This window comes from Lissotriton helveticus, chromosome 7 (assembly GCF_964261635.1).
Source record: "Lissotriton helveticus chromosome 7, aLisHel1.1, whole genome shotgun sequence".
NCBI classification, from domain to species: domain Eukaryota; kingdom Metazoa; phylum Chordata; class Amphibia; order Caudata; family Salamandridae; genus Lissotriton; species Lissotriton helveticus.
The window spans coordinates 786,331,700-786,340,328 of record NC_136068.1 but is presented as its reverse complement, the minus strand read 5'-3'; the positions used below and the strand labels follow the sequence as shown (position 1 = coordinate 786,340,328).

At 48.2% G+C, this 8,629-nt stretch overlaps 1 pseudogene; it reads left to right on the top strand.

Moving 5' to 3' along the window:
* Positions 1-3,825: 3,825 nt before the first annotated feature.
* Positions 3,826-6,832, top strand: LOC144769276 (F-box/WD repeat-containing protein 7 pseudogene; annotated as a pseudogene).
* The last annotated feature ends 1,797 nt before the right edge of the window (positions 6,833-8,629 follow it).

Here is an 8,629-nt window from a genome sequence, read left to right as displayed (position 1 = left end):
TTCAATAGTTCTTTCAGCTCGTTCTTGGCTCCTATATATCTCTCTGGGAGATAACGTTCTTGAAGCTGATGCCTTCCAGGTATCGCTCCACCATTCCGTACTCGCTCGTGGAGAAACTTGCGCTACACTGGGTGGTTGTTTTTGCTCAGCGGAATGTTCAGCGCTGTGCAGACATTGACCCACTCACTTATAATTTCATGGTTTGAGGCACCTGCAGCTGTGCTCTTTGTGAATAGCGAGTTCACAGTCATCTGACGTGCACGTTTTGGCGAAGATTGAGGGTCAGAAGCATCTGAACAGCGCTTCAAGTGCTTTTGGGACCGCACATGCATATCCACAGTGTGTTTCTGGATGTGGTCCACCGCCACATTGCACACACTGCAAAACAGCACGCCACCATCAGCATGCATCACGGTACTGTAGTCTCTGGCCCGATCTGCTGCGGTTATCTGGGTAGGCAGATGTGATCGGTGCTTCACAGGCTGCAGAAACATCTCCATCCTGCTTTTGTTGTGGTGGCTTGTTGCTCCCTTGGAATACAGAAGATCTCGGGGTTGTGGCGCAGTCAGTTAGCTCACCTACAAATATATTTGGTATTACTAGATGCATTTCAAGGGGGGGGGAGGCAATTGTTGAATGGTAAGTTAAGAAAGCGCCGGGGATCAATGATTAAAAATGAATGTAACAATGAAGCACTACACATGGCCAAAAATTGGAAAACTTTTTCGGCCGCAACTGCAATGGGAAATGCCGAACGGCGTTGAGCAAACAGTGTTAAAACAGCATGGTCAGTCGCCTACAAATATATTTGGTGTTAGATGTGTTTCAAAGGGGAAAAAGGCATTGCAATTGTCAAAAAAACCTAAAGCAAAAATGTTTTCCGAAAAACAAGCAATCCTGGCCCTAGGTGCTTGCAAATAGCAAATACTATGACAAAGGTTGCATGGCTGGAGAAAATGGACCAAAAAGAGCACGATCAGCTACCTGCAAAGAAAGTCAAACCTAAGCGCCGAAAAAAAAATTGTACAAGTGTGTTTTGTAGGAGCACATAAGCTAGGCCTTGACACTCAGGGGAGGAGAAGAATAGGACAAGTCAAGTGCTATCTGGTATGTACGGAAAATCCTACAATTGCCCAAAACCAACATACAGAATTATGAAAGTCCCCAGAAGTGTACAGAACCCCAAACTTACCAGCGCTATGCAGCAGGCGGCCCAATTCTGGTTCTTGAAACATCAGATTATTTCCTCCGAGACTCTGCAAAAGAACCAAAATAAAGAATTATGAAAGTCCCCAGAAGTGTACAGAGCCCCACACTTACCAGCGCTGTGCAGCAGGCGGCCCAATTCTGGCTCTTGAAACAGCAGATTTTTTCATCCGAGACTCTGCAAAAGAACCAAAATAAAGATTTATGCAAGTCCCCAAAAGTGTACTGAACCCCAAACTTACCCGCGCTGTGCAGCAGGCGGCCCAATTCTGGCTCTTGAAACAGCAGTTCCTTTCCCCATAGACACTACAAAAGACCCAAACCCAAAATAAAGAATTATGAAAGTCCCCAGAAGTGTACAGAACCCCAAAGTTACCAGCGCTGTGCAGGAGGCGGCCCAATTCTGGCTCTTGAAACAGCGGATTTTTTCCTCCGAGACTCTGCAAAAGAACCAAAATAAAGGTTTATGAAAGTCCCCAGAAGTGTTCAGAACCCCAAACTTACCCGCGCTGTGCAGCAGGCGGCCCATTCTGGCGCTTGAAACTGCAGTTCCTTTCCCCATAGACACTACAAAAGACCCAAACCCAAAATAAAGAATTATGAAACTCCACAGAACCCCAAACTTACCAGCTAGGAAGTGTGAGAGTGATCCCCCCCCCCAACAGTAAACATTAAAAAAAATAATGACCCCCCCCTGGGCCCGCCGCACACCGGGCACGCGGCGGGACCCAAGGACCAATACTTTTTTTTTTTAATTGCCCCCAGGGCCCGCCGCACACCGGGCACGCGGCGGGACCCGAGGACCAATACTTTTTTTTTTTAAATGCCCCGGGGCTACACAAACCTGCCGAAGTCATCTGCAGTCCCCGCCAAAGCCGCCGCGAAATCCTGGGAGGGAGGGTCAGCAGTAACCCTGGGCGAAGGACTTCGCTACGCCCACGAAGTGGGCGTAGTGTTGCCTACTTCGCCCTTTGCAAAGTAGGCGAAGCAGGCAACACTACGCCCACTCCTTGGGCGTAGCGAAGTTGCCCGCCACCTGCCTCCCTCCCGCCCTCCCGAACATACCTAATTTTATTAAATGGGCATTGAAAATAAAAATAAAAGGCACTTACCTTGTCCGCGGCATCCCGGGGCTCCCTCTGCTCGTTCACGCCGCCGTCTGCTAACCAATGCGCATGCGCGAGCGCCCATGCATGCGCATTCCTCGTGAGAAATGCGCATGCGCGGCTGCCCGCGCATGCGCATTGGTTAGCAGATGGCGGCGTGAACGAGCAGAGGGAGCCCCGGGACGCCGCAGACAAGGTAAGTGCCTTTTATTTATTTTTCAATGGCCATTTAATAAAATTAGGTATGTTGGGGAGGGGGCATGCGGCGCGTAGTGGGGCTACGTGAAGTGCGCAGGTGGGCGTAGTTTCTCGCCCACTTTGCGTAGCTTCGTGTAGCCCCACCACGCACACTACGCCTAGGGTTAGTCAGCAGCCTCAGGACTCAGGAGGCAGCAGGAGCAGGGTAGCACACACAGGTGAGGCACAGGTGAGGGTGAGGGGGAGTATAGATGCACGCACAGGCGAGACCGCCGTGACCTGACCTGAGAGACCCTTTCTATTGGCTCCGTGATGACGAGCCACGAAGCCAATAGAAAGTGCCGGATTTCGCGGGCAGTTTTGTAAAAATCGCTGCATTTTTTCAAAACTGCCGATTTCGCGATTTTTTTGCAAATTGCGATATCCTGGAGGATCTGATATATATATATATATATATATATTACCTACGTCATAGTTAAAACCTAGTTTCCATAGGCAATCCACAACATTCTATTTGGAATAACTTTGACACCGGTGGACGAATCTTTGTGAATTTCTCCAAGAAAATGGCCTGCTCCGCTACGCTCCTTCCCTGAAAGTTTGGGGCTGATTCATGAAGCGGGGGCTGAGAAAAAAGGGGGGTCCCAAAACATGTTTTCCCCATGCAATTTCCCATAGGACCTTTAGCCAGGGCTACAGCCCGAACGGCTGAACGGAATTACACCAAACTTGGCAAAAAGGTAGAGTTCTGTTCGCAGATCACACTTTTTGTTGAATGGTGTAAATCCGTTCAGTAGTTCGTGAGAAAATCATAAGTAAAATCATAGATATATATTGGAGGTGTTTTGGTAAGCTTACTGTAAGCTTATTTTATTTATTTATAAAGTTTTATATAGCGCGAACATGATCCCGAAGGATATCAGAGCGCTTTACAATTTGAGGGAGAGGGATACTGTACTCTGTACCTTCCCGAGCACGAGCTGAATGCTAATTGGCTGTCAACTGTCTGTCAACACTCTAAACCAGAAAGTGTTGGCAGCCATCTTGTGCCTCAGTAGACTGAGGCACAAGAAAGCAGGGAAACAAAGGTGGAAAACACGCAAAGGGGGCCGGGTAGAAACACCCTGACCCCCTAGGTCTGCTCAGGGGGTCCCACAAGGACCCCCAAGGCCCAAAAAATGTATTTATTTTTTTGAAAAATCGTGGGGTTCGCGTAGGTACGCGTACCCTGCCAATACAATTTTTATTTTTTATTTTTTTACATGGGGATTCCAACTCGGCATACTAAGGCTCAATTAAAACAAAATAATATTAAATGCGCACAGAGGCCTGTAGGTCCTCGGAGTTTCCTGGCTGCGGTCGAGTAGATTCCCGGGAAGAGAGAGCATGGAGGATCCGGAGCCGCAGCGGAGGAGCGCGGTGGACATCAACCGAGCAGGCGTCAAGGAGCTGGAGGGGGCGCTGAGGGGTATCGGTAGGAGGAGAGCCCGGGGCATCGTGCGGAAGAGAGAGGAGCTGAAGGGGTTCAACTCCTTAGAAGATCTCCTGCATGTGAAGGGGATTACCACCCGCACTCTGGAAATTAACAGTGACCGCCTGACGTGCCGGAAGAGGCAGTGCAGTGGTGATACTGGCCAGGGTAGCTGCTCGCACAACAACACACAGCCAAGGCCATCCAGGAACATTCCAGAGGCACGGCAGAGAGGAGGATGAAGAGTCATAGATTCAGGCCGTTTTGGGGGGAGGAAGAGGAGGATGAGTCGGAAGAGTCTGACTTTTCTGGCGTGGCAGGAGAGGATGAAGGGGAGGAAGAGAGCGAAGATGGAGAGGATGGCAGTAACGTCTACTTCTAATATATGATGGATGAGCGCTGGATTGATTATCTGGAGCGTACTGAGGAGGGGAACCTCATTCGTCATGTTCGGCCCAAGATGAAATGAAAGTCTGAGAATGGTGTCGATGTGAGAGCCCTATCTCCTGGAAAGAAGTTATGCAAAGGCTCAGAGTACAGCAGTTTTAGGTCATTAGCACAATGTATAAACAGTGACACAACGTTTGGGGACCTGCAAAATGCCAACCACCATGGGCATCAGCGTCGACGAATCCCTTCCATCGCCCCTCCAGCAGAGCTGCAGGACTGGCTGCGAACATTTCAGAAGTGGACCGGTCCCGAGAGGTTGCTAGCATTGGATGAGCTCATCGATCGCTGTGAACCATCTCAAATCAAGTATATGATGCAAGTCATCGAGCCACAGTTCCAACGTGATTTACAATGTTATGCAAATGCTGGCCCCTGAGGCTGAAACAATATGTAATTTGTACATTGTTATTAGTTTGTATATGATCCCGAATTAGGCATTTAGTACACTGGTTATTTTTACCCACTAGGTTCAACTAAGCTGATAGCTTGCCAAATCTCAATCAGTAGTGTATTTGATTATTGTTATATGTCTAAATATCCAGACAGTGTCACATGGTAGGCTATTTTTTTATACGTTTTTATTATGGCCCACTTGGGCGTATCAATCATATGTTTACTGAGAAGTGCACTGGTATGTTTAGGTATTTACTCATATCGGCTGTACCCACTTGGGTTGCATGCTTGTAAACCGGTCTATATTGCCTATCTGACTGCTTTTCATATGAACGGGGGCGGCATAGCTCAACCAGTACGTGCATCTTTTGCCGTGGGTTTCAGCTACTGACAAGAGTTCGCGGCTCACCCTGAGACTTTTTTTATAAAATTTCACATTAATTCATTATTACTATTATTTTTTGGCACAAATGAACTTATGATGCCACACAACAAGGAGATCATATACCGTACACTATTTATGTGTGTTCTTTATGTATTAGACGCCATGACAGTCAGCAAGCCGATGATTTGTAAACATTGTATTTACTTTTTGTTTGTAGCACACATGTGTTTATTATTATATTTGCACACGTTTATAATGATGATGATATGAAAACAGGAGGCTCTCTAATGAATATGAAACTTAATGACACTTGTTCTATGGCCCAGAATTTGAGACATTCCCACCGACTTTCATGTTCCTTCTCCATATGTTTCGTCATCGCATTGGATTTAATCTCTTTACTACCCAAAGAGCTTGCCCTGTACGTACTATCCTTCTTAGAGCCCCAGGACCTTCTGCGAGCCGCTCAGATCTGCCGCTACTGGAGGATCCTGGCTGAGGACAATTTGCTATGGCGGGAAAAATGCAGAGATGAAGGAATTGATGAGCCCCTCAACCTGAGACAGCGGAGGATGCTGACACCTGGTTTAATGTACAGTCCATGGAAATTTGGCTTCATGAGGCAGCTCAAGATAGATATGAACTGGCGAAGCGGGGACATCAGGCCCCCTAAGGTGCTAAAGGGACATGATGATCACGTCATAACTTGTTTTCAGTTCTGATGACAACACGCTAAAGGTGTGGTCTGCTATCACAGGAGTGTGTGTTCAGACATTGGTGGGGCACACAGGTGGCGTCTGGTCCTCTCAGATGAGAGATAATATAGTGATTAGTGGCTCCACAGACAGGACGCTGAAGGTCTGGAACGCAGACTCTGGCGAGTGCATCCACACCTTGTACGGGCATACATCCACAGTGCGCTGTATGCACCTCCACGCAAGCAGGGTTGTTAGCGGCTCATGTGATGCCACCCTGTGGCTCTGGGACATTGAGACTGGACAGTGTCTGCATGTACTTATGGGTCATGTGGCTGCTGTTTGCTGCGTGCAGTACGATGGCAAGAAGGTGGTCAGCGGTGCTTATGATTACACTGTGAAGGTCTGGGACCTGGAGACGGAGACTTGCATTCACACTCTGCAAGGACCCACCAACAGAGTCTACTCCTTGCAGTTTGATGGGGAGCATATTGTGAGCGGCTCCTTGGACACCTCTATCCGTGTCTGGGATGTGGAAAGTGGAAATTGTTTGCACACGCTTATGGGTTATCAGTCCCTGACCAGTGGGATGGAGCTGCGGGACAACACCCTCGTCTCAGGAAATGCCGACTCCACTGTGAAGATCTGGGATATAAAGATAGGACAGTGCTTACAGACACTGCAGGGCCCCCAGAAGCATCAGAGTGCTGTCACTTGCTTACAGTTCAGCTCGAAGTTTGTGGTAACAAGCTCAGATGATGACACGGTTAAACTTTGGGACCTGAAGACAGGCGATTTCATCCATAAGCTGGTGGCTCTGGAAAGTGGTGGTAGTGGGGGAGTCGTATGGCGAATCCGGGCTTCCAATACTAAGCTAGTGTGTGCAGTTGGTAGTCGAAATGGCACAGAGGAAACTAAGTTGCAATAATAAATGTGTAAGTTGACAACCAAATTCCGTTCCTTGTGCCTCTACTATTGTGACCCCGTCCCTCTCTGCTGTCACTCCTAGACCACCAATTATCGATATCCATCCGGCAACAATTTAATTAAATCTATGACCAGCACTGGGAGTCAGAGCTGAAATATCTCTCATCGCATTTCCGCTTCCAATCTCTCTAGCTCAAACTTCAATCATCTCTCAACCCGAAGAAGGATACATCAATCTATCCGGCACTGCTTGCATTCCAAGCCTCGCTATCAAAATTAGAGCAACTCTCATTGGCCAAACGTCACCAGTGAAGAAACTCATTTGCTGTACTTTCTAGGGGGACTGACCTCTGTCTTTTTAAAATGGCCCTGCTCTGAATTTCTCAGTAAATGCTAGAACTGTAGCCAAGTGTTGCCAGATTCGTTGTCTGTTAGTTGTGAAGTGTCTGTAGGTGCCTCGCAGTGTGTATGCACGGCCCTGTGCAGAGTGTGAAGTGTGCCATGGGGGTCTCTGTCTGTGAGCCCACCCCATAGCTTGCTAGCTCTGTCCTAAACCTGTCCTGACTCCTGCTGCGGACACCTCTCCTCTGATGCAGACACGCTCTCCTCTGGTGCTCTGGCAAACATGGGCCTCTGTCAGAGGAGTGCCCCTCAAAGTGAGCTTTGTGACAGTATCACGACATACCGTAACCAGATGTAATGATTCCCAGCCTATTTACAACGGACGGATGAAGGGCTGAGACGGTCATTGCCAGATTCAGTCTCGACATCTGCAGACCACAGTGAGCCCTGAAGTCACTGAGTGCTATTGCCGGATTCAGTCTCGTGATCTGCACACCGCCACAGTGATCACTGAAGTCATCGAGTGACATTGGTGGATTCAGTCTCGTGATCTGCAGGCTACAGTGAGCCCTGAATTCAGAGTGATATTGTCGGTTTTCACTGACGTCCCTTCTTTGCCTGCTTTAAATGGGCTGGTGTTGTCAGACACTGGGTGCATCCAGTTCTTTCGTTTGAAATGGAGAGTTTCACCTCTTCACTGCAGTGACACACTACTTTGAATTGGTGACTACAGGCACCTCTCAATAGCGATCAGACCCCCTGGGGCACCAAGTGCTGGCGCTGTTACATTTCCGCTTCAGCCTCGGGGTCTCAGCAGCACTGCTGAGTTCACCAGCTCACCCACCCTGTCAGGCCAGGAAGATACAGTGCTACTTTGAACAGCATCTCAATGCTTCCCTTGCTGACCTCCTTCGGGTCAAGTAGTTGCCACTCTTGCTTCTCTCGGTTATCTTCTGACCAGGTCAGGAATGTCCCTTTGACCTCCTTGTTACAGATTTCAATTCCGGCGTGACCACTCAGCCCTTCATCCTTTCGAAGTCGATAAAGTAAGTGAGTACCACCTCTGGTACTCTGCACCAAGATGCCCCCAGGGGTTAGCGTGCCACACTCTATCTCCTACCTCCCATCCTTCACAACTATACAGAACTGTTGCATGTTTCAAAATCTTCAGAACTGCTCTCACATCTTTACAAACTCTTTCTACCCCTTCTCAACTTCATAGCACTTCCCCATCCTTCAAAAGTGTAGAGCATACTTCCCATCCATCACAAATCAACACCTTCAAAATATACAGATATTTCCTCTTATGTTTTACAACTATGCATAACTCCCCCTAACTAATTTGCAGAATGTCTTCTGTTTTCCCACATCTGCTGCCTTTTACAGCTCTTGAGTCACCTCCATTTGTTCAGTTTCCTTAACAGTTGCACAGAATTCCCCCATCCCTCGCAACTCC